Below are 26,968 nucleotides of genomic sequence, written 5' to 3'. Positions count from 1 at the left end.
TCGACACTGAAGCTCGTCAATGATACCACGAAAGTCAGATAGCTGCACCTCTTGTTCACCCTGTTGACGTTGAGCAACTGTTTGCAATTTATTGTAGCTCTGCACTGCCTCTAGCCTAGCATGCTCTAGTGCTGCTATATCCATTGTCAGTTTCCCATTACGCTCTGTAAGACTAGCGATCTGTCGGTTGAGACCTTCTTGCTCCTTCACGTGGTCCTCTTTCACACGAGACAATGTTATGTCTCTTTCCCTAAGCTGACTGCGTACTTCGTGGAGTGTCCAGTTCAATTGGTCTTTCTCACGCTCGTGAGCTAATACAATCTCGTCAGTGTTAAGTTTCAGTTCGTAACACTTTTCCTGAGAATGGCGCGTCGCGCTCAGTCAAGCGGTCAATGTGTGCCTGGGCTTTTTGTAACTCGGTCATAACTGCTTCAAGGTGCATCACTGTCCCACTCGCGGTCTGACTTTCAATCGACCGATTAAGTTTGAGCTCAGTCAAGAGTTTCCTGCCTTTCCCAAGCTCATGGTGCAACCGAGATATTTCGTCCCTGGAGGACGTCAACTCGCTCTGATGCGCTGTGCACTCGTTTGCCGACTCCACAAGCAGTTTGTTACCGTTCTCGACCATGAAAATAAGAGCACTGATTAACTCGAGTACACGTCTCCAATGCACATCAAGACACTCACGTATCGCAAGTGCCGATAACAAGTCTGTGTTGTGGTGTGACAACAATCCACCCCCCACAGTCGCGGTAGTAGTTCCACTGAACCAGGTCCGGGCCTCACTATTCACTAGACGCGCTATGTCACGAGAAGAGTCAAGTTCGAGGGTGCCGTTAAAATAGACTCTAGCGCGCAAGCAACACTTGCTCAGCGTCTTGGAGCTCCCGTGCACTTTGTATAAATTTACACCTGCCGAATATGTCCCGTATGCCCTTCCCCAACCTCCTGAGGACGAGCTCGTAACATCCACACAATTCCATAGCCAGGTCAAACCCTATTACGTCCCGAGCTCTCGTGCCCTCAAACGACTCAAACCACTTAGCCAGGTCTCCGAAATTGTCCTCAAGCGCCTCGATCACCACCAAGGTGTCATCCAGAGAGTCTGGGTCGTTGGTGGCCCGTGCCGCGGACACCGACTCGGCCGTGCTACATGCCGAGGAGTCCACCTTGGTAGCCAAAGGGAAAAGTCTTGATATGATATGCGAGTGGCAGCGAAATTGCTTCCAGTATCCGATAGAAGTAGAGGCTCTACTTCGCTCATCTCCCCTGAGGCCTGAGCCCGAGTGGAACAGCTCCCAGAATCTGTGTTTGCAGACCGTTGGGTTGTGCGTGGTGTACCCGAGTCTGAACCGACACTCTTTCTGCCATGACCACAAGCCGGGCTCGTGATCGGCCTGAGTCCCGCTGATCTTTTGCTTCTTGATCGAGCGCTCTTTTGCTCGCATACGTGATAAGCAGGCTTCAAAATTAACATTTTCGTCTACCAGCCAAATGGCTAATGAATGTTCAAATATTACCAGCCATTCAATAGATTACCATTGATTTTTTGGCTGGTGAGTGAAGCAAATCTACCAGCCACTTGCATATTTCACCAGCATTTGGCTGGTAAACGGTGCTAATTTAGAACCCTGGTGATAAGGCTTGGTCCCTTGTGCACCTTTGTCGTTCGTCTTCTTCCCCGTGGTCTTCACCCCAGTAGCATGGTGATCCGTGCTCCCACCACGAGGCGATCCGGTTCGTTCTCGCACTGTTGCGCTCTTGGACATTGTGTTCTGTGTCTTCGTCTTCTTCTTCTCCTCCTTCTCCTTCTCCTCCTCCTCCTTGGCCTCGTCCACTCGGTGTTCCCTTGTTGAGTTCGACGGTCTCCTCAAGACTGGCGCTGTAGTCTCTGCGGTGGTTGAGACAGTATTTGTGTGGTTGAGCGCGGTCTCCCTTTGGGTCGCTCTCGGCTCCATTGCCGATATCTCGGGAGACCGTAGCGCAAAGTGTGGTGCAGATGCTGCCCAGAAGCAATTTGTCTATCTGCAACACAGCTGACACCCTCTTGGGTTCGGGCTCGCACACCACGGGTGATACCCGATACGCGTACCCGCAGCGTTGACACAACTCATCCCTCTTCGGATCACTTGTTGAGTGTAGATGCGCGTCTATTCTCAACAAGGCAGAGAGCTCGTCTAGCTCGCGAGACCAATGGTCCAGTGCTCCGCAACACAGAGCAGTGAGTATAACTGCCCAGTATGGAGCCTTGATAATCTCTTTGGTGCACCTCCCTGGTGAGCTCCCGGTCAACTCCAAACCCATGTACGATAACCTCACGCCCAACCACTGAACTGTGCCCGAGACCGGCGATGTGTCCGTTTCTTGGTTAACAGTTGCACGTGAGAGACTTAGGTCAGAGTCCAGTTTCCACAATACACGCGGTCCCCAGAGAGCGTCTCGCGGATCAGGTATCGTGCAGATCTCCGGTCCTCGCTGCACCGCGACCTCTCCAGGGTTAGCCTGCTCTGCTCGTGTAACACCTTGAACGCAAAGCGGTGCCCGAGTATGGCTAAAGTCTTGCTTACTAGTTTGGTGGCCAAAGCTTCCCTCGCCCGGCTCGTAGGAGGGGAACACCAAGCCGCTGTACAACGAAAAGTCGCACTCTGGTGTATATATTTGAGACAATGGCCTCCGGTTGGTACCCGGAAACCGTGTCGCCGGTGTAAAGTTCGTTCCTATCAGCAGTTGTATTCATCTTCACCCAGGCCAAGGGCCCTCTGGCTACATAACTGATATGTTTCACCTGGTGACCCCTGTTGTCTGTGTACATGTCGGAAAAGTGTTTGGCTGTAATTAGACCGTAGCTCTCTCCGGAGTGCATGTATACGGCCCGTAGAACAAGATAATGTGTACCGGGACTCATGTCAGACTCCACAGGTATGCGAAAGACCCCGTCTAACCCGGGCTCCGTGAGGGTTACAGACATCGGTATCCGTTTCTCTATGTCAAACATTTGCACCCAAGTGTACGCTAGACGAGTTAGAGCACCCACGTCTTCAAACCGCACAGCCATGTGACGAGTAGAGCTCCAGTCGCCTTTCTGACAATGTTCCATGTTCAGCTCCGCTGAACTAGAAGGAACTCTGTGCAGGGAAATTTACACGCTCCTCAGTGAAAAAAAAAGAAACACAGAGACAGACTTGCGTTATGAAAAACATTTAGTTTTTATTTCCACTGACTTACAAGACAGAAAAGGAATAACAACGAGGCAACTCTGTCTATAGTACATACAAATCACAAACTGTACACAAAGAAATCAACAACACTCGTCGTAAAGTCTAACTCTACGCGGGCGAGCACAGACTCCTCTTCCGATATATCCTGAAACACTGGCTTATCTCCGTGTTGCATCGCGTCACCACCAACCGCAGTGGACACGGTGAACCGATCGTCCTGGTCCGAACACCACTCGTCTTTCTCACAGTCCTCGTCAGAATAATATCCGATGCCATACTCCCTGAATTCTTGGCAGCAGCTGCGAGTGGTATTGCAATTGAAAGCCTCCAGATAATCGCTCATAGACTGTGGAGCATTCCCAACCACGCTCTCCGCGGCCTCGATCACAGCGTTGCAGCTTGCAGTGGGATCACCTTGCTCCACAAGTGGTTGCGGTGTTATCGAGTCCAAGGTCTCAACTCTGCCTTTGTTCTCGGATTCCACAATTATGCTCTCAGAGTCCGTGACGCCTCGGTGGCCTCCCAATCACGTTGCGGTGCGTCCGGGCCCCCCCGGGCGGGCGTCACATCGGCTCCCCCAGTGGTGACTGTGTCGTTGAGGCCAAGGTCTCAACTCTGCCTTTGCTCCGCGTTCAGTTCCGAAAAAGCTCTCCACACACTCTCATAATGTGCGCGATAGCCTCAGTTCTTTGGCCGAACCTGTTCATGAGGGCCAAGTAGACGATGTAGTTCTTCTTACCACTGGCGGAGCATACATGTCGAGCTCTCTGCAATGCAGCGTCAAAGTGTCTAGCTCCGTAATGTGTACATAAGATATCTTTTAACCTGGACAGGGGCAAAAAGTTTATGGCTCTATTCAGCGCCAAGAACGCCTGGTACTGACCGTCTGTGAGAGGTTTGGACATCGTTTGTTTTCTGGTGATACAGAGAGTGGTGTCACGTGGACCTTATCGGAGACCGTTGGACGTGCACACTACACAGCGCCGGTAGAGCGTTTCCACATCAACTAGTACTTCGGAAAATATGGGCTGCTTGCATGTCATACAAGAGGTGTACATCTGTTTCATTTCAGTAAATGTGCACGTGTTGACAGCACTTGTGCTTAGGGGTACATTTATCACGGGCGCAGCACAGCATGAAGACCCGAATTCTCCCGTCTCCCGTGGTGCTGCATCTCCATTGTCCAGATCTCTTCCCCAACGAGGTGCTGAAAGTGCACGCGGAACACCTGGGGCACTTCTTGGCTTTGCAGAGCGTGCCTCGCATAAACCAAGAGGTCGAGCAGACGCTTTTCCTGGGCCTGTGCAAACTGTTCACTAGGGACAAGGTCCTCTCACTGTACAAGGAGACCCTGACCGACGAGGCTCTGCATCAACATGTCCTCGACACCTCCGACGATCAGGGTGGGAGTGACTCCTACACAAGTGTTTTTGTCACCTTCCACAAAGCCAAAGCAGGTCCGATCGTGTCTCTGCTGCGAAAGCTACTTGGGCTGTTTGACGTTGCCGACCTGGTCAACAACGATGTGATGTACAAACACGGAGAGGAGCCAGCACACATGCTGTTTCTGTACCTGATTCAGCTGCTGGCAATATTTGTGAGCAGCTGCATTGACGAGAAGGACCTTGCCACCATCATGAGTGTTGCCTAGGCCCCCTTCCTTGAGGCTAATTTCTGCGACCCCTTGTGTGCCGCAACTCTGCTGAAGCCCATGTTCATTCCCTTCTTCAATTGGCAAGGGGGTAGTAACCCCCGAAGGGGTGAGACCGGAGCGGCCGAGTGTCAGGACCCTGACGCGTTCTTGATCCACTATAGGCTGTTCACGGGATACGAACTGGACAAAGACGGGTCTGATGTGTCCTATGGGATGACTCTCGGCTGGACAGACACTCGCATACTGGAACGTATCCAGGCGTGTAGGATCGTGGAGGGAAAGCATAAAATGCTGTGGTTTGTTGCTCCCCAGATGGGTGACAGAATGGTCATGGTAAAGGAGGCTGGTCTGAGAATGATGGGTGGTCAGACGGACCACAAGGCCCTCAAGATCTGCTCCTACCTGATGTCCGACAACGTAATGGCTTACATGCTGCCCTGTGCTGCAAACAGCGACTTCACCGAGACCGTAATGACTGTCATTGAGAGGTCGATGGCCAGGTTTTCAGACGCCGTTCGTCACCAGAGCGCAAACCTAAGGGCAGCGGGGAGATAGTGAGCACTTGGCTTGACACAATAAAGGACTTGGAAAGGGATACTTTCATCCTCGGACCCGAGATGCATCAGGAGATATACAATCCTGCATTGACAGCCTTCATTAAACGTGTCAACCCAAACAGCTGGTGCAATTATACACCCAAACACATTGCTAGCACAGTTGGGGATCCTGTCGCAATCGAAGTTTTGGATTTGGCCATTAAATTCATGGACAGCAAGATCCCCAATGCGTTCGCAGTAGCGGGGCTGTTACATTGTCCCATGAAGAAAGTGCATGAATATCAGAGGTTTTGGAACTCTGACACACGTGTCAACACTGCTGTACAGAAGACGCACCACGATATGATTTTGGCACAGATGGCACTGGACTGGACCAAGTTGGGACACATTGCCTCGAGTTACGGTCAAGTGAGATACCAGGGCGATGACAAGATGGTGCTAGCATGCAAAGCGTTGTACAAAGCGTTGTACAAAGATTTTTCCGTGGACAACGCAGCCAAACTCCGCACCAAGTACAAAAAAGTGAAGAAAGGGCTCAAGTCAAGAGGAGAGCCCGCCGAAGAAGCAGATGGCACCGATAGGCCTTCTAAACCTGCAGTCGAGGGAAAGGATCGCAACAAGTTCAAGACCGGAGTCCAGAGCGCTCTGTACTCTATAGCCATACCAGAAGCTGTTCCCATTTGTACGTGGCTAAAGAACATGTCAACTCTGCTCATGAGTGAACCATGGCTGTCTGGTGAACATCTGAGGAGAGAAGCTGTTTGCCGCGCTCCTTGCATTAGACAACACTCTCCTGGACAGTAGACACAGCGTCATCCTTAAAGAGTGGGTCATTAACAATCGCCCGTGGTCAATGTGCTCGAGCCATAGCTTACAGGATAGACTCAGTAAAGCTCTTGTGGATTGCTTAGCGTCTACGTCCACAGAGCACTGGAAACGCAAGATACTGATGTCCTTCCAGGGGGCCCCAAGTCAATCCATGGGGTTTTCGACCCAGACTATGCGTGACATTGAAAGGAACACTAGAGGTTTCCTTGGCAAAAGACGTGGACATGGGAAACAACTACAACACACAAGAATACAAGAATATGCCTTCAAGAAAATGCCTTCAACCTCAAAGTCATTCGGGGCCAAGTTAGACATGAAAGCTCAGACTCCCAGGTCGCACATCTACAACCAGATCACCAGGTACAACAAGCATATACCGTGCGTGGCCATGGAAGCGAGCGGCGATGAGGGAGAGTGCCATGAAGCGGCTGAATATGAGGGCCTCGGCGAGGACTTGGCAGCAACGATGGATAAGGACAAGATCAAGGGTCCTAATGAATACGATTACAGTGACAAATTCCTAGATGACGGTCCTACAGCGGAGGACAGTGGCAGTTCTGAGGAGGAGGCCGAAGAGGCATTCAGTGCGCAGCATCAAAGGAGGAGGAGGGCTGTTCGAAGGCGTAGGCGTGTGTCTCATTCAGAGTCCGAAGAAGAAGACTACCCTCGCAAACCCGGCTCTGGTGGTGACACCAAAGGGGATACTGTTGTGTTTAAGCGAGTACTGTCATCCTCCTCAGATGAGGAGTTGAGCAAACCCACTGTAAAGCGCCACAAACAAGAGAAGGAGAGACTTGTGAAGGAGAAACTGATTAGGGCTGAAAAAGAAACGTCTGACCCGCACCTTAAAAGAGAAGAGGAGACTAGAAAGAGACAGGATGGGTCCAAGAGGTGTAAAACAGTAAAGCCTAATAAGAACATACATGCCCCCCGGAAACAAGATTCCCCAACTTACAAAAATGAGCTTTCAGCCCCAGAGACGGATGACTCAGAGGTACCTTGTGGTGGGGTCAAGGCCAATATAAAATGCCCTACTTCCCCAGTCACCCAGGCCAGACAAGAAAAGAGAAGATCGCACAGTAAGACCCAAAAGGCCAGGCCTGACAATACGCCCAGCCAGAAACGTGAAACAGTACAGCAAGGGAAGACGCAGGGGTCATTCAGTAACTACCCCGTGCCTAAAGCTTCACGGTGGAGCCCTGGTGCTACACAGTCACAGGTGCCACGGTTACATGGAGAGGCTGCCAACTTTGATAATTTGACCAAGCAAGTTGTGTGGCCTAGTGACACTAGTGAATCTGATAACGACGACCGGAGGGATCCCTCAAGCCATCCGGACGAGAGTCCATCAGAGGACGAGGATCGCTCAAGCCATCCGGACGAGAGTACATCAGAGGACGAGGATCATTCAAGCCATCCGGACGAGAGTCCATCAGAGGATTCGGATCTGGAGGCCGAGGGTCACAACTGTGACAGAGTCCATATCTAGAGATATTTTCAATCATGTCTTCCAATGTGGTGAAAAAGCCAAGAGCTCCACCGGGGCCCAGCAGTGCTTCTATGATACGATATTTGGAGCGTCTGGCAAATGCTGTGTGCGCGTCTCAGTTGGAGGAACCTTGTTCGACTGTAGTACTGTCATCTAAATATTCGAGTCCGGGACCCAAGGTCGGTGCCTAATACTCTGGATAGATATTTAGTCAGGAAATGATTGTTTGGAAGGCCTAGAAACCTTTATTCTACTCTGTATTTTTGTCTTCTGTTTGACCCCGCAATCTTACCGCCAACGTCAACTTGCCCTTTTAACACCTTTTTGTTTGTTTTTGCTTTTAAATTGTAAAAAGTTATCCTTTTCAGTTTCAGCGCTTATTTCTACATCCCACATTTTCTGATATAAAACAAATATTAAAACAGGTCAATTTGACCCTAATTGTGTCAGAGTCAATTTGTAGAGATATGATTGTAGGAAATGATTTGTAGGATATGATTGTTTGGAAGGCTTAGGAACCTTTATTCTACTCTGTATTTGTGTCTTATGTTTAAGTCTACTTTGCTGCATGATATTCATGTTTTGTATAACGATTGAAATGGGTTAACTTCTTGTCATTGTTGTGTTCTGTGAGTATTGACCACGCTGTATGCAAACACATTAAAGTAAGTCACAGCCTTTGAGTGTCTGAGTGTCGTTATTGCACGTGTGCACACATCCTTCCTATACCAATAAAGTTGACTCATAATCACAAGTTGAATTACTGTCACATTTATTATACGGTGAAAAGACAACAATGAAACACATGTACAGCAAAGCTTTCCCACCAGAGGTTCAAATGGCAGCAGATTTCCTTGAATGTAAGCTACCCCACTGTTTCATGATGCTACACTATGCTCCGTGATAAATCAAGACATGCATACGCGACTGTGGACAGTGAGTGAGAGACATAGATGAGAGAAGGGCAGTCAGCCTGCTGGCTCTGCGAGTTTGTGAGGACTCTTGGGGAGTTCACACACCAGCATGTGATTTGAAAATACACACGGGGTTCGCTTCTTTAGTAGTGTGTCACGGCTAAAACTCGACATGCTCTGGAACAGATCTGTACGAATTCCACAGTGCCCTCCGGGTCCCAGTAGAACCATCAGGATCTTAACGCTGTAATATGCAAAAGTGCACCCTGGAGTAGGTCCAGATTGGTTACACTTTGTGAACATTATGACTGGGGCCCACTTGGACATGGGCAAAATAGCGTCATGTGCGAAAACAGTTTTGTCGTCGTTGCGAAGTAACCTCGACCAGTGTAGTTGGTCTACACTGGGAATCTTACAGAGTGCTGAATTCTTGAGAGTCACCTTAGCGAAACCCCGCGCGGCAATCCAGTGTCGTCACTTCAAGCCTCCACAGTCTGAACATCTTGGCTTTCATCCTCAGTACAATGTCCCTAACCAGTGTCTTCAGCTTGACAGCGTAAACCCTCTACCGTCAAGTCTCGTTTGCAAGGCTTCGGTCGGCCGTACACCAGCACTTTAGAGCTACTTCTATCGTGAGCATCTTCCTCCTCACCCATGGCTGTCAGCCAGTTGGGTATATCGGATGCGTAATCCTTGAACGTGAAAAAGTTACCATCTAGGGTCGATATGCTTGGCGTGGTCCTTTCACTGGGACCGAAGCCTCTCAAGCGTTCAATTGCCGTGGCCAGTATGCACGATGCGGGTGTCTCGGGGTTCATCGCTCGGAGCTGTTTGCACAGTTTCGAATCGGGTAAGTATTTTGTCACCATAACAACACAGAGCCTGAGCAAGCCCTCGCAATGTTCGCCGAACATGGAGGACTGGGGCTTGTTGAAGTTCCTGCTGAGGTACGAACGATGTCGATCATCACGGCTCCTCTACTGATAAGGATGTCCACACTCTTGGTCATGTGCGTGGGCAGAAGCTTCCACTCTAAAGCAGCTTTGAGCGTACAAAAAAACCTGCAGCAGTAATCCGTGAGCCGAAGTTAGATGCTCCGAAGCGGCGGCAACGCGCCAACACGCGCGTACATCCCTCGAAGAACTGTGCGTATTCGGGAAGATGAACACACCGTTGCACCTACAGCACTTAGAAAAGCCGTCTCGGGGACCGGCAAACATGAGAGGGAACGTTTGGGTCATGCTTTGTGACAGCAGGACTACGTTGTCCTTGAAACGTTTTATCTCTTTCCCGTTGTGACTCTTGAGAATGACCATGTGCGTATCAATCTCCCCGGGAATCTGCTTGATTTGTAGAATCACCTCACCCCTAGACTCTAAAGCCCGATTGTCGAGGCTCATCGACCCCGCGGACACATTGCCACCGTTGAGCGCGTCGGCACCCAGAACGCCAGAGCTCAGCATGTGCACAGGCTCGTTGCTCCAATCGCAGTTATGTGACGAATCGCCCGACGTGTCTCCAAGCGGGCGTTCCCTTGCTCTAGTGGGTAGCAGTTCCTCTGCCCGCTCTCGATGAACGGGCCCAGCGGTTGAAGTGCCCTCTCCCGGATCTACACAGTTCACTTTCAAGCGCCTGGCCTCGATCGGAATCTCCGTGTCCGCAACTTTGCGTTTGTTATTGATCTGGTACACATCAGCGAGTTCTTTGACCTTGTTCGAGTACCACTGGTAAGGCTGTATTCGACCAGGGGCCAGCCTCAAAATATCTATTCCGTAGTACTCTTTGACATTGGACGTGATTCTAGTCGGCGGACGTGCTGCATTGGTCATCGGTTTAGCGAGTCCCTCTCTGGATAAACGCCTTGTCATTATTGTTCGGGGCCATGTGCGTGAGGTTTGCCCGTATCTGCTCGGCGCTAGGTCTCGAATCTTTGTATTTCGCGTGAAGAGCATTACGTAAATTGGTACTGGCGTTTAAGGCGACAGATTGTTCTCGGCAATGTACACCCCAACCAATTTGGATAGGTTCTCCGCCGACGTCTTTTACAAAACCCTGTCTCATTCCCACTCTTGTGCGGTATCAAATGTTGCGATTGTACAACTCCCACATAACGCAGTACCAGCTGAACACATCGCTCCTGTGGCGGCATTCAAGCACCACATGACCTCCGCGCGCCATGTTACAGCAGTTGCCTCGCTGTCTGATCTGGGGTAGAGAAGTTGCACGCCGTTAAATCAAGCGCTGATCTTGAACGTGAACGGCGGGCGTTTCTATCTTTCTGGTGACAGACCAAGATGTTTCTGTGCGTGATGTCCCTGTTGCTGGATGGCTCTCGATCGCAAGTAATCCAGTGCTCGTAGGGTGTCCAGTTCGACCATGGGCACAATAGTCGAGACGTTGCGAATGTTCAACATGAACTCCAGCAGTGAACATAGAGCTCTTTCCATGATGAGCACGGCTCTACCGCCCAACTGGTACCCGGGGATGTCACACCAAAGGCCGCCTAATGTGCGCAAGATGTTGCCGTGTTTCATCGAAACACCCATCATGACCTCTTCCACTTGTGAGGCAATGTGTGCATAGCGATTAAAGTCCGAGTCTATCTCAGGCCTGCTCCAGTTCACCATGTCTGGAAACAGGTTGGTTTTTGCAATGAGGTCCTTGTCGAGCCGAACGGTCACCCCAAAGCCTCCTCGCCCCAGAACTGTGTCCTTTGTGGTTATCAGTGTTTCTATGTCGGTGGCACATTCGAGGTCCTGGGGTATATCTGTGTAGAGACTCCATGGACTGGCTTCTTTGGTAGACCTTAGAGGCTTGTATATTCGCCCAAATCTGTCTACGGGTACGTTGGGTGTCTTGGGCCTAGTCGTATCGTAGCTAAGGGCTAGGAAGCCGTCTAGTATGGGATACTGCTCCTGACGGACTGCCACAGTTGACGGATTATGATGTTGACACTTGGCGAACTCTGGGAATAGGGGGGTCTTGCGGTCGGTGAGCAATGCCCGCGCGTGTTTGAAGATGATGTTGGCATCCTGATTGTATGGAGTGCCATTGAAGTTGACTACTAGGAACAATACTATAGAGTCATACCGCGCTAGCGCTTGCCCATGATCCCCTTTTATGTATACAATTACGCGTGTCTTTCCCTCGATTTCTGGTTCCGTGTCTATACTCACCACCGCCACGTCACGGCGCGATGGGAGAAGCCTATTGAGCATTGTAACCGTGTCTTCGTGTTGGCTGAATGCTAAATCGCCACACTGTACTCCGAGCCAGTCCAGCACGCCGCGCAAGTCATTGTAACGCAAGGTCTTAACGTAAAACAGATTGTACCGCCCCACCAGATGCATCAGTTTGTCCAGGTTGTCTGGAACCTGTATCTGGGCCATTTTGGCGAGATCATCAACACCCGCGCGCCCCGTGTTCATATCTGGGTTAGTAAATAATACGAGATGAGCGGTGGTTCGGTGGATATAATTCCACACTTGACAGTGAAGAGGAATATTGAGGGTACAGTGTCTAGCTCGTGTTGAACATTTCGGATTTGTCTGTGGCTGAACACACTCTCAGGGGCTGTGCATCCGACGAGAGGGGCTGCGCATCCGACGACAGAGGCTTTTCATCTGGAACGAGAGTAGACAGGGGGCAGGGTTTAATGTTGGGATCATATTAAGCTGCCTCTGTAAGGCTACTAACAGTTGTACACATCACATCAAGCTGAGTACAAAATCAAGGACAATGGATGGGCCTACCCGGGGACAGGATATCCGCGATCAGCGTGAGCTACTCCGGAATGTGGAGAGAGAGCAGCCGGAACACTACGCTGCTGCGATCCCGGGACAAGATATCCGTGATCAGCGTGAGCTCCTCCTGAATGTGGAGACACAGAATACAGAATGTAACACGGCGCATCGCAGAGTTGAACATGCAATCACAACTGACGCACAGCACAGTAGCAACATGGTGTGTGGTGTGTGCCTGGACGTGGTGTCAGCCAAGGAAAACCCCGCGGAGCGATGTTTCACGATTCTGCCAAACTGTAGTCACTGCTACTGCCTGAAGTGCATCCAATCGTGGAAGCAGGTCTCATACAGAAACAAGCAAACCGGTATGTCGTGTCCAGAGTGTCGAACTGTATCACGTTATTATCTCAAGAGTCGTCAGTGGGCGGTAGACGAACCCAAGAAGCAGATGTTGATTCAAAGATATAAGAATCAGATGGCAGCCATACCGTGTCGATACTTTCGTCGGGGAATGTGCAGTTTGGGACCTCAATGCTTTTACAAACACGAGCCCGAACAAGAGCACCAAACGGGGGCTAGTATGCAGTTTCCGCAACACCTGAGAGTCCAGCGCTGGTGTCCACAACCCTTGAGAGCTCACGAGCAGTTTCCACATACAATGGGAGTTAATCAGCCTTTTTCCCAGGCCTTGGGAGGCCATCATCCGGTTCCACAGTCCGTGGCAGCTCACCAGCTGTTCAGCCCATGGGAGCTCATCAGCCTTATCAATAGTCCACGAGGCCCCAGCCGCAGTGTCAACAGACCATCGAATCTCGATTTTAGCCCACGAGAGCCCAGCAGCCATGTCAACAGTACAATGGGATCTCCGTTTTAGCCCACGAGAGCCCAGCAGCCATGTCAACAGTACAATGGGATCTCCGTTTTAGCCCACGAGAGCTCATTTACGTATTCACATGTATATGCCGTAGAGGACGTGGATCAAAATATCCTGAGTATCAGATTGCTCATAGACCAGTTGTTGCCTTGGTGTCATCAAGAGCCCACTGTTATTGCTGGCCATAACATAGCCAAGGATTATAGTTTTTTCCTGTATGTCAGTATCCCGTGCTTGTGTCATACTTGCCTATGTACCTTGTTTTTAACATTTCTCTTGATGTGACCCTGTGTTTGTTTCTGCCATAATGTGTTGTGTATTTGAATGCTGATGATTAAAGGTGTTGTCATTGACATGTCTAATTTATTGTACAACCTGTGTTTACTATGGAGGTGATTGACCAGTGACATTGATCAGTGGTCAGGGACAACGCTCCATAAAACATACAATGATAGGATACATTTCTTACACTCGGATTGGGTAGCTAGTTGTTCATAACATAAATGTAGTCTTGAGCTTTTTGCAAGGATATGTGTACCCTAGCACTGTCACCTAAAGAGTAACGGTTACTAATACAGATCTTGGGTTATCTCACCCTGGGGAGAGGTCTAGAGTACGTAAACACCACACTGATTACTGTGTGCTGTGCTCTATTGGTGCCGTGGCTAACCCTGTAGTGTCGTGAGATAGGATAACTCTCTCACGGTTGCAGCCTCGGCGCCTCGCTTGTAACATTTCAAAGAAGAGTCTCTCCAGTTTTTTGACATGTGTCTTTGTACACAGTTCAATAGGCGCCTTCTACTTCAGTTGGGTTGCGCACCCAAAGCTCACGTGAGGCTTTTCAACCAAGGATCCGTTCGTTGTGCTGTGATATGCAAGGCCCCAGCAGACATGATCCACACATGTTAAGTTCCTCTCTGTGGCTGTTTGTCCGGGGGCACATTGACACAATGATGCAAACGAGCACAGCTGCAGCAGCGCACAGCAGCACTATCACCTAAAGAGACAGTCAGTTCACAGAGTGAAGTGTCTTTATTGTCAGTGTCAACAAAGGTTCTTGGTGTATATTGTACAGACATTCAGCAGCACAGACCGAGTCCTCAGCAGAGTTGATACGGTCTCCGGGCATGTAGAGCCAAGACTTTGTCTTAGACTGTCTTGTCTCTGCAACTAACCCTTGTCCTATACACAATAGGGTACACTCCAGGTCAAAGCTGGGCGCTATGGTCTTTGCTACACACACTAAGCCGAAATATTTTGTACCCTGACCTGTTGTGTTAAATACAACAGGCCTACTGTCCTCTCCTCACACACAAGGCAAACAGGCACACATGCATCCTCTCCTCTTCTCACACACATGCACACAGGCCTCCTGTCCACTCCTCACACGCAGGCAAACAAAGGACCCTGTCTTTCTCACACACAGGCCAACGGACACCTCCTCTCCTCACACACAGGCCCACAGGCCTTCTGTCTGCTCCTCACACAACAGGCCAACATACACCCTGTTCCTCCTCACACAACAGGCCAGCAGGCTCCTCTCTCCTCTCCTCTTTCACACACATGCCAACATGCACCCTGTCCTCTCTCTCCCACACAGGCACAGCAGGCCTCCTCTGTCCTCTCCTCACACACAGGCCACACAGGCACCCTGTCCTCTCCTCACACACAGGCACACAGGCACCCTGTCCACTCCTCACACACAGGCAAACAGGCCTCCTGTCCTCTCCTCACACACAGGCACACAGGCCTCCTCTCCTCACACACAGGCACACAGGCCTCCTGTCCTCTCCTCACACACAGGCACAGAGGCCTCCTGTCCACTCCTCACACGCAGGCACACAAGGACTCTGTCCTCTCCTCACACACAGGCCAACAGGTCTCCTGTCCACTCCTCACACACAGGCCAACAGGCCTCCTCTCCTCTCCTCACACAAAGGCACACAGGCCTCCTGTCCTCTCTCACACACACACAGTTAAACAGTCCTCCACTCCTCTCCTCACACACATGCACACAGGCCTCCTGTCCACTCCTCACACACAGGCACAGAGGCCTCCTGTCCTTTGCTAACACACAGGCCAACGGGCACCCTGTCCACTCCTCACACACAGTTTAACAGGCAACCTGTCCTCTCCTCACACACAGGCGAAAAGGCCTCCTGTCCTTTGCTAACACACAGGCCAACGGGCACCCTGTCCACTCATCACACACAGGCCAGCAGGCCTCCTCTCCTCACACAAAGGCACAGAGGCCTCCATTCCACTCCTCACATGCAGGCATACAGGGACCCTGTCCACTCCTCACACACAGGCGAACAGGACTCCTCTCCTCTCCTCAAACACAGGCACAGAGGCCTCCTGTCCACTCCTCACACACAGGCCAACATGCACCCTGTCCTTTCCTCACACGCAGGCCAGCAGGCCTCCTCTCCTCACTTCACTCACAGGCCAACATGCACCCTGTCCTCCTCTCCTCACACAAAGGCACACAGGCCTCCTGTCCACCTCTACACCCACACAGGCACCACAGCCGCCTCTGTCCACTCCTCACACACAGGCACACGGCACCCTGTCCACTCCCACACACAGGCAAACAGGCCTCCTCTCCTCCCTCACACACAGGCACACAGGCCCCTCTCCTCACACACACACAGGCACACAGTCCTCCTGTCCCTTCCACACACACAGGCACAGAGGGCCTCCTGTCCACTGCTCACACGCTAAGCACATAGGGACCCTGTCCCTCTCCTCACACACAGCTCAACATGACACCTCCCTTGTCCCTCTCCTCACACACACAGTCACACAGGCCTCCTCTCTCCTCCTCACACACAGGCTTAACAGGCCTCCTTCTTCTCCTCACACACAGGCCACAGGCCTCCCTCCTCACCAACACAGGCACACAGGCTCCTCCTAGTCCTTGCTAACACACAGGCCAACGGCACCCTGTCCACTCCTCACACACAGTTTAACAGGCAACCTGTCCTCTCCTCACACACAGGCGAAAAGGCCTCCTGTCCTTTGCTAACACACAGGCCAACGGGCACCCTGTCCACTCATCACGCACAGGCCAACGGGCACCCTGCCCTCTCCTCACACACAGGCCAGCAGGCCTCCTCTCCTCACACAAAGGCACAGAGGCCTCCATTCCACTCCTCACATGCAGGCATACAGGGACCCTGTCCACTCCTCACACACAGGCGAACAGGACTCCTCTCCTGACACACAGGCACACAGACCTACTGTCCTCTCCTCACACACAGGCACAAAGGCCTCCTGTCCTCCTCACACACAGGCCCACAGGCCTCCTGTCCTCTCCTCACCACGACCCCCCCACTTCCCCTCATGCGCACGGGCAGCGGGCCCCTGCCCTCCTCCTTTGCGGGCCAGCGGGCTCCATGGGCTGGGGCCCTCTTTGGCTGGCCTCCTGTCCTCCCCCTGTCCATTCAAGACCTCCCACTCCACTCTCCTTTCACTGGCTCCTATCTTCATTATATGGTTTCTCTTCCACCTTCCATTCCACAAGGCCTACCCTTCCCCTTCCCAGGCTCCTCCATTTTATCCCTTCCTTTCCTGACCTCCCTACACTCTAGGTTTCCTTCCTTCCTCCCTGTCCTCCATTCCTCGTCAGTGCCTCCTCTTTCTGCGTGTCCTTCTTCACTGTGTTTTGGGACTCCACACCATTCTTTCATTCCCTATTCCCTCTCTCCTTCTTTCCTTTCTCTCCTCCACCACTGTGTGCCCTCCTCACTCTTCCGTATGTGCTTCCACTCCATGGTTTTCCTCCTTCTCTACAGTCTCTTCCTTCCTCCCTCCTGTCCATGCCCTGTCCTTGCTGGCACCTGGGCCCGGTCTTCACTCACTGGTGTGGTTCTTTGGTTTCCTGTGCCTCCACTGGGTCCCTCCACTGTGGCCTCCTGTCCTTTCTTTGGCCATTCCTGTGCTGTGTGGGGCTCCTCTCCACATTTCTATTTGTCCTTTGCCTCCTTTCCTCTCCTTCTGGGCCATGGGCCTCCTTTCCTCGATTCTTCCTGGCCTCCTTTCCTCTGGGACTCCTCCTGGGCTGTCCTCCACTCCATGCCGGCCTCCTTTCTGTGTCCTCTTCCTCCATGGTGTCCTGTCCACTGGGCCTGGGACCTCCTGTGCTTCTTCACTGGGTGTGGTGCCTCCTGGCCACATAGACCATCCTACCATTCCTCACAAAGCCTGGGCCCACGGTCCTCCTGGGTGCTGGGCCTCCTGTCCATGCCTGGGCCTCCACTTGCTGGGGACCCTGTCTTCCTCCACACGGGTGTGGGACGGCCTGTGCCTCCTCAGACCTGGTGGCAAGACCTGGGCTGTGGTTCACACACGGGCCAGCTGGGTCCTGGGCTGTCCTGGTCGGCTGGGTCCTCCACTCCTCCATGCACAGGCCTCCTGTCCTTCTTCTTCCTGTGCCGTTTGTCCAATCCTCCTGGGTTCTTCTGGGATCCTGTGGCCACTGTGGTCCTTCTTCTGGGGCTGTCCACTGGTGTGCCGGCACAGGGCCTCCGGTCCATCCGGGGATCCTCCACTGGGTCCTGTCCTGTCCACGGTTGGTCCACTGGGCCATGGGCCTCCCTCCACTGGATTCGGTCCTCCATGCACGGGCCTCCTGTCCTTTCCTGGGGCCACCATGGGACCCTGTCCTGGGGCCAAGACCTCCTGTCCTCAGGGGCTGGGGCTCTTTCCTCCATGGGGCTACTGGGTGTCTGTCCTCCACTGGGCCTGGGCCTCCTGTCCATTTTGGGCCCTGGGGCCCTGTCTTCCTCCTGGGGTGTGGGTCTCCTCATGGGCTGGGGCCCTTTCCACCATGCGGGCCTGGGGACCCTCGGCTGTGGTCCTCCTGTCCTGGGCCTGCCTGGGCACGGGGCCTCCTGTCCACTGGGCCCTGTCTGGGGTTGTCGGGCCTCCCCTGTGGCTCCTGGGTTTTTCCTGTCCTCTCTCCACACACAGCCACGGGCCTCCCGGTCCTCTCCTCCCACACCCTCACTGTCCACCGGTTTCCTCCTCACAGGAGCTCCTCTCCCTCCCACACCCTCTTGTGCTCCTCCTCCCTCCCCTCTCCTCACACACCCACTCCACTGCTGCCCTTCTGCGGCTCCCAGCTCCTCTCCTTACTCACGGGTCCCCTCCAGTCCTGTCCACTCCTCCCACCTTGGAGGTCTCTTTCCTCTTCCTCCAGGTTCCGTTCATTTCCTCCTCTGTTCCTCTCTACAGGTCCTGTTCCTCACCCAGGCAGTGCCTCTCCTCCATTCCCAGCTGGTTCCCTCACAGAGCCAGCCCTCCACTCCTCCTCCATTCTTCACTGCCCTTCTCCAGTCACCCTTCCTCCTCACCAGGCCACCTCCTATCCATCTCTACCTTGCCACCTTCCCTCCTCACACCTGAGCTGTAGGATTCACTCTCCCCTCCACACATAGGCTTAGGCCTCCTGTCACTCTCCTCACATACAGGTGGGGAGCTCCCTTTCTCTCTTCACTCACAGGCCATGCACCCTGTCCTCTCCTCACACACAGGCAAACAGGCCTCCTGTCCTCTCCTCCACACACAGGCACACACACACTTTTTCTTTTTGTGCTTGGGGCCCCTGTCCCTCCTCACATACAGTGACAGGCCCTCCTCCTCCTCTCCCCACACGGAGAACAGCCTGCCTCTCTCCTAGGTAGCGGGCCTCCTCTCCTCCCCACACCAGGCACGGGGGCCTCCTGTCACTCCCTCCTGCCTTGGGCACACAGGGGACCCTGTTCCTCTCCTCACACACACACCAGCAGGGTCTCCCTGTCCACTCTCCTCACCTACAAAGTCACAGGCCCCTGTCCTCTTACACACACTGCAGGCCAGCAGGCCTCCTGTCCTTTCCTTAACATGGGCCAGCAGGCACCCTGTCCACTCCTCCACACAGGCACACAGGCACCCCTCTCACCCACCAGGCCACATGCCTCCTTCACTCCTACACACAGGCCTACAGTCCTCTCTCCTCCTACACACACACAGACCAGCGACTCCCTGTGCTCACTGGGGCCAGCAGGCCTGCATCTGCTTCTCCCCTGCAGCCATCGTGCCTTGTTCTTCACCTCACACACAGGCCCACAGGCCTTCCGTCTCCCCTCCTCACTGAGCCAGTGGGACTCTGTCCTCTCCTCAAACACATTTTGTCAACGGCCCACCCTGTCCTCTCCTCAAACATGAGCAGCAGGCCTCCTCTCTCCCTCCTCACACACACAGGCCAACATGCCTCTGTCCTCTCCTCACACACAGTGCACAGAGGCCTCCTGTCCACTCCTCATACACTTAGGCACGGGGCCTCCTCTCACTTCTCACACACATGAGCCAACGGAGCCTCCTGTCCTTTCCTCACCACATGAGACCAACAGGCCTCTTCTCACTCCTCACACACACAGTTAAAACACTTGGGGCCTCTTGTTCCTCCTCCTCACACACAGTGCCAACAGGCACCCTGTCCCTCTCCTCCTCCTAGGCACTTTGGCACTCCTCCTGCCCTCCTCACACACAGCAAACAGACCTCCCCTGCCCTCTAAAGTCAAGCGGCAAACGTGGGCCTCTTCTCCTCTCTTCCTCCATTGACTGCCAGCTATACACCTGTCCTCCTCTCCTCCTACAATGCACAAGGCCTCCTTCCACTCCTACCTGATCCAACAGGCACCCTGTTACTCCCACAGAGTGGGGCCAACAGCCATTTTGGTTTTAGCCGTGAGATTGAGGCAGTTTGGGGTAACCGCTCATATATGTTCAACCATTTTAATAACCTGAAGTGCACCAACGGTGCTTTTATACCTCTCTATGCTGAGAGTTAGTCAGGCCATGGATTGGAGATGGCATCTCTGCGCGCCTACTCAAAACTTGGCTGAAAAGCAATTGAGTGTTCCTTTCCTGACGTTTTGTACAAGTCTTTAGAGCCATAGTTAGTACCTGAGGTCTGGAAGAATGCGTGGTTATCCTGTTCTTAGAGGTGGGCATCAGCTAAATACCATAATGATTTGCTAGAATAGGTGGCTCTACATCAGTAGTGATGAGGGTTAGGTGAAGATTGGTGAGGGTCTGAAATATTAAAGAAAAAAAGAGCATTTACGTGGCCCTCTGCAATTTAGCCGCATAGCTCCGTGGGCAGCAGATACCACCCAGTCACATGCCATAATTTACTCTTTAAGCATTTAGATAGCAATAGGCTCATTTGCCATATTTTTATGTTATTGACACAGGTGTTTTACTCGAATTTTTATGTGGATCTATGTATTGTCTTATTTTGGACTCGGTAAGAACTTCCTGATGATGTGTGTGATAGTGTGAGGTATGGTGGGATTAGGTGTTGATGTGTGTGACTCTACTGCACCAAAATCTACCTTTGGGTATAAATAAAGTGGCAGACAGCGCACCTGAAGGCGGCTTATTTGGCACTGCTTGCAATGTGAAATAAAGAATGGGTGCAACTGTTTAGAAATTCTCTTTATTTTTACTCACACTTTGTAACCGCCAGCTTAGCCGCGCATTTCAATGTGAAATAAAGAATGGTACAATTGCTTCTTGAAAATCTCTTTATTTCTCTCTTCTCTCTATGCCTTTGCATTACACACAGAAATCAGGTTTGTGGCTCATTACTCTTCTCCAGTATTCATTTAGGTTGAAATTGGTACTTTGGAGTGCTCTTCAGCTCGTCGCTACGTTAATTTGCGGAGCTGTCGGCTATGAGTGGCCGTACAGCGTATCCCTCTTCAGGCTGTCCCAGGGCTGCATTCGCTTCGCAACATGCTGTGTTCGGCCGGGAATGTTAGTTTTTGGGTGCTTTTCAGCGGCGTAGGTGGATTGACTTGCCGTCGGCTCGCGGGTGTCGTCACAGCTGTCCTCTTCAGCCTGTCCCAGGCTTCGCTCGGCGTGCCGCGCTTACCGCGCCTAGCTGCGGCGCTGTGGTTCGTAGCGAATGTTAGTTTTGGGTGCTTTTCGGCGTAGGTGCGTTGACTGGCGGCTACGGGGTGTCAGTCTGTCCTCTTCAGCCCTGTCTCAGGGGCGCATCCGCGCCCCCACTGCGCTTCCACTTCTTGCGGCTGTGGTTGGCCGAATGTGGTTATTTGGGTACTTTTCGTTCGCGTGTCGTTGCTTTACCAGCGGCTCACGGTGTCGTCACAGCTGTCCTCTTCAGGCTGTCCCGGGGCTGCGGCTCGGCGCCTGCAGCGCTGCGCCTCCTGCGCTGTGGTTTGCCACCATGTTAACTTTGGGTGCTTTTTCGGCGTAGGTGGAAAGACCAAGCGTGGCGCTAGGGAGTGTCAGGTCACCGCTATCGCCATATTCAAGCTGTGCGGGGCTTACTTCATACACCAGCGCTTACAGCTAATGGTTAAAGTTCGGCCCAGCGAATGTTAGTTTTGGGTGCTTTTCAGCCCGTGGGTGCGTTGACTTGCAAAGCGGCGCGGGTGTGTCAGTCACGCTAGTCCTCTTCAGCCTGTCCCAGGGGCGCACCGCGCGGCCGCATAACCTACGCTGTGGTTCGACGCGAATGTTAGTTTTTTGGGTGCTTTTCAGCCGCGTAGGTCGTTGACTTGCAAACGCGCTCGCAGGTGTCAGTCACAGCTGTCCTCTTCAGCCTGTCCCAGGGCTCGCTCACGCGCCCGCAACACACGCTGTGGTTCGACGCGAATGTTAGTTTTTTGGGTGCTTTTCAGCCGCGTAGGTCGTTGACTTGCAAACGCGCTCGCAGGTGTCAGTCACAGCTGTCCTCTTCAGCCGCCCAGGGCTGCTTTCGGCGCACCCGCAACCCACACTCACTTAATACCGCCGCCAACCTACGCTGTGGTTCGACGAATGTTAGTTTTTGGGTGCTTTTCAGCCGGCGTAGTCGTTGACTTGCAAAACGGCTCGCAGAGTGTCAGTCACAGCTGTCCTCTTCAGCCTGTCCGGCTCGCTTCAGCAGCGCTGCCTTCCGCCAACATACCGCCTAACACGCTGTGGTTCGACACGAATGTTAGTTATTTGGGTACTTTTCAGCCGCGTATGTCGTTGACTTGCAAACGCGCTCGCAGGTGTCAGTCACAGCTGTCCTCTTCAGGCTGTCCCAGGGCTCACTTAACCTGCAGCGCTGGTTCGACCCAGCGAATGTTAGTTTTTTGGGTACTTTTCAGCCGCGTATGTCGTTGACTTGCAAACGCGCTCGCAGGTGTCAGTCACAGCTGTCCTCTTCAGCCTGTCCCAGGGCTCGCTCGCGGCAACACACGCCCGCAACACACGCCCGCAACACACGCTGTGGTTTGACACGAATGTTAGTTTTGGGTGCTTTTCAGCCGCGTATGTCGTTGACTTGCAAACGCGCTCGCAGGTGTCAGTCACAGCTGTCCTCTTCAGGCTGTCCCAGGGCTTGCATTCCCGCAATACACGCTCTGGTTCGCGACAGTTGGCCTCGCGTAAGCTTAGCGGGACAGGCACTTTGGAGTCCTCTTTCCGGCCTACGTCACCCACACACCCACCCACCCACACAGGATCGTCTCCGTCTCGCCTGGCCACCGTTGAACACCTCAGACCTTCATCTTTCTCTTTGTCCTGTCAGGTGAGACACAAAAACACAGCAGACCTGGAATGTAACGGAGTATTCAAACACAGATTTAAGGTACTTGTTGTTGTTACAAATACTTAACCATAATATAATCCATACCTGAAAGGGATTTATATGCTTTTGATACTTAAAAGAAATTTATTAATGATTGTACAACTGAATACAGATTTAGATATTTCAATATTGGTTAACTGAAATATTACCTCAGTGTAGCCTGAGGTAATTTGAGCCCAGTTGACTTTATTACTGAATAGAAATAGAGAGTAATTATTTTGCCTGATCTACAGGTGGAGGAGGTGGAGATTTCAGAAACGCTACACAGGGGAAGTCCAGTCCAGAGAGGGATATTGGATCACAGTGAGTGAGATGTTGACGGCAAAGTCTTTATTAATTGAACAAATGAAATCGGAATAAACTGTAAAATGTTCTATTGTATGAAAATCTGTCTTCAACTCTACTTGTAGTACATGCTAATGTCCACCGGAGGGCGCAAATACACCGGACTCCAGCATTTGAAAGCTGGAACTCTGAATAATTAATAGCAAATGATTAAATACAGGAATAGATTATGTACAAAATAAAGTCTTGAAATGTATATTAATTAAACAAATGAGGTGAGTTAGTCTATAAGATAAATACATTCAAATTCAAACAATAAAATTAAAAGGAATAAACATGTTTTATTGTGTGTATTTGTGTCTGCAGCTCTGCTTGTAGATCCCACAGTTCACCACCAGAGAGCGCCATTACACCAGACTCCAGAAGCTGACATCTGGAAGTCACTCCAGAATAGCAAGGTGCGCTCTTCTACACTCCTCCTCTCTCCTGACAGACAAAGCTGCACACAGCTACACACAGGCGCACTCTCAGAGTGTGGGCTGACTATCCGACCGCTGGCTGACTGTCCGAGAACTGGCTGGCTGTCCGATACTGGCTCGGCCGTGATGGAGGCTACAAAGGTCACCTCTTTATCATTTACAAAATTTCATTTTTTTCCCTAAAATATGTGTGCTTTGCAGTAAAATAAAATGATGTACAAATTCAACATGTGTCTTTGTAAATGTTGTATTTCTGTAACAATGATATGGACACTCACACATACATACACACACATACATCTTTGCAGCTGAAAACTAAAGCTAGCACGGCTCTCATCCTGTGAAGGCTGTAAACAAACAGACTGTGCAGACTGTAGTCAGACTTTGGTCCACATTAACTGCTACTATGCACACTGTAACACGGCTAAATGAATAGTCACGGTGAATCTGAGCCACAAAGAGGCAACAAAGCAGCCACACTCTTCTGCTCTCCTCTTCAAGAACATCGCATCACAAGGGGACGTGTGGTAGAGGGACGCCATTTTCCTCTAGAGGAGTGGCTACCCAGTGACCAAATGGCCGCCACCCACACTACAAGTCCCAGAATGCACTGCACAGGGAGGTGCAAATGCCTCAGCCTGTTGATTACTGCAGGTGCTCATGCACTGGAAGAAGACAAAGAGAGCAGAGGCAGAGAGAAGAATGGCAGAGGTCATGGGGAAAGAACCTCTGTTTGCCTGCAACAACATTTTGGCTTGTCTCTGCCCTACACCCCACCTGCTACAAAGAAAAGCCTCTCACGATATCACAAGACACACACAGGCACAGTCATTTCAACAGGGCAATACTGCAAATTCAGCAAAGGACCATTTACACTTCTTTACAACCTATAAGATGCTTTGAAACCCTGTTGTACATACTAATTTGGAACAGTGCCTTTTCAGTTTTTTATTTTTTAAATAAATACCGTTTCCATTGGGTGCTTTGTTCAATGAAATGTGTCTACAGATGAAGACAAACACATAGATCTTTGCGGCTGAAAACTAAAGTTAGCACGGCTCTCATCCCCTGAAGGCTGTAAACAAACAGCCTAGACTGCAAGACGAATACTCATGGTGAGCTTGAGCCAGAAAGAGGACATGTTGTGAATTAGACATTCAAGTTGTAGTGTCTCGCGTTTGACGCAACAAAGGTCTGGCTCGGCCGTGCTGGAGGCTACAAAGGTCACCTCTTTATCATTCACACAACTTTATTTTTTTTCCCTAAAATATGTGTGCTTTGCAGTAAAATAAAAGGATGTACAAATTCAACATGTGTCTTTGTAAATGTTGTATTTCTGTAACAATGATATGGACACTCACACATACATACACATACATCTTTGCAGCTGAAAACTAAAGCTAGCACGGCTCTCATCCTGTGAAGGCTGTAAACAAATAGACTGTGCAGACTGTAGTCAGACTTTGGTCCACATTAACTGCTACTATGCACACTGTAACACGGCTAAATGAATAGTCACGGTGAATTTGAGCCACAAAGAGGCAACAAAGCAGCCACACTCTTCTGCTCTCCTCTTCTCACAGACACACACTGTGGCATCACAAGGGGACGTGTGGTAGAGGGACGCCATTTTCCTCTACAGGAGTGGCTACCCAGTGACCAAATGGCCGCCACCCACACTACAAGTCCCAGAATGCACTGCACAGGGAGGTGCAAATGCCTCAGCCTGTTGATTACTGCAGGTGCTCATGCACTGGAAGAAGACAAAGAGAGCAAAGGCAGAGAGAAGAATGGCAGAGGTCATGGGGAAAGAACCTAAGCTACCAGGACTTTGCTAAACGTAGTCGTTTTACTCCCAGTACGTTTTTGAGTTTGAGTTACTGTTTTTCGTTGGACTATTTTCTGAAAAGACTGCTTAAAATAAAACCTCTGTTTGCCTGCAACCACTTTTTGGCTTGTCTCTGCCCTACACCCCACCTGCTACAAAGAAAAGCCTCTCACGATATCACAAGACACACAAAGGCACAGTCATTTCAACAGGGCAATACTGCAAATTCAGCAAAGGACCATTTACACTTCTTTACAACCTATAAGATGCTTTGAAACCCTGTTGTACATACTAATTTGGAACAGTGCCTTTTCAGTTTTTTATTTTTTAAATAAATACCGTTTCCATTGGGTGCTTTGTTCAATGAAATGTGTCTACAGATGAAGACAAAAAAGGTGAAACCCACCCCATTGCATTTTCAGAAATGGAATAAAGATTTCACAAATATGAAACTGTGTTTTTAAGAAGAATGTAAATCCTACCTGAAGTGAAGTGTGACGGTGTCAATGATAAAGAGGTGACCATCGTAGCCTCCAGCACGGGTGAGCCAGGATGCTTGTTTAAAGCCTTCACCGAATGAGAGCCGTGCTACCTTTAGGTTTCAGCCTGTCCCCAGATTGTGTGCTCCGCTCTGCTGGGCTGCTCTGCTCCTGCTGTACTCTGTGGCAGTGCTTCATGCACCCGAGGACAGCAGATGTCTGTTCATTCTCTGAACCGGGGGTTGACAGAAATTCCTCTCTCCCCCAAGGGCTTAAATCCCAGGGGTCAGGGGGGTCACGACCCCCCATCTAAGGGTTGTCCCCCCCTAGCAATATCATTAAAACAATGCTGAGTATTGTAAATAACATAATGATTTACACTTAAATATCTGTGTAAGCAGTAAAACAATACAAACCCCAAAAAGTGCTTTTTAAGTTTAGAAACATTTTGAGTCCCCCCTCCCTTGCCTCAGAGTGGTTTGGTCCACTGCATGCTTTAGGATCTGCGCTACACTCAGGGTGAGAGTCACATCGGTAGTGACAGGAATGTAGTAAGTAGACGGTTCAAAGCTGTCTTATTCACATTAAACATCAGATTAAGTTTTTCTTTTCTCATATAGAAATGATGCTGAGTAATTAATGAATTAGTCATGACTAAAAAGTTCACTATGTTAGTGTAATATAGTGTAACGTTACCTAGCTTGTTGGATAGAAATGCACCCACTACAACTAACGTTACCACGGCGATAAGCCTTACGTTATGTGTTTGAACTTATATTAGGCTTAATTTTGGAGATCTACAGTTGTTTTTTGCTCAATATGAAATTAAGTGGCTGATCAGTTAAGTATATATCCTCTGTCCCAGACATAACCTAATATTTATGTGGAGGACGCAAGATCATTTTTATTGAATCAAGAGAAACACTAAAAAGAAGGATAATGGTAGTCTCCATGCTACACTAATGATACTATTAAGGCTTTTTTCA

The 26,968-nt window shown here is 50.9% G+C and overlaps 1 long non-coding RNA gene across 1 annotated transcript; it reads right to left on the bottom strand.

Moving 5' to 3' along the window:
* Positions 1 to 12,160: 12,160 nt before the first annotated feature.
* LOC120549209 lies at positions 12,161 to 26,264 on the bottom strand. Its single transcript, XR_005637350.1, has 3 exons — positions 25,986 to 26,264; positions 12,413 to 12,530; positions 12,161 to 12,283 (listed from the first exon to the last, which is right to left on the bottom strand). It is a non-coding gene; the product is annotated as an uncharacterized LOC120549209 (long non-coding RNA).
* Between the last annotated feature and the right edge of the window lie 704 nt (positions 26,265 to 26,968).

This window comes from Perca fluviatilis, chromosome 20, assembly GCF_010015445.1.
Source record: "Perca fluviatilis chromosome 20, GENO_Pfluv_1.0, whole genome shotgun sequence".
NCBI lineage: Eukaryota > Metazoa > Chordata > Actinopteri > Perciformes > Percidae > Perca > Perca fluviatilis.
This window is presented reverse-complemented; position numbering and strand designations above follow the sequence as displayed.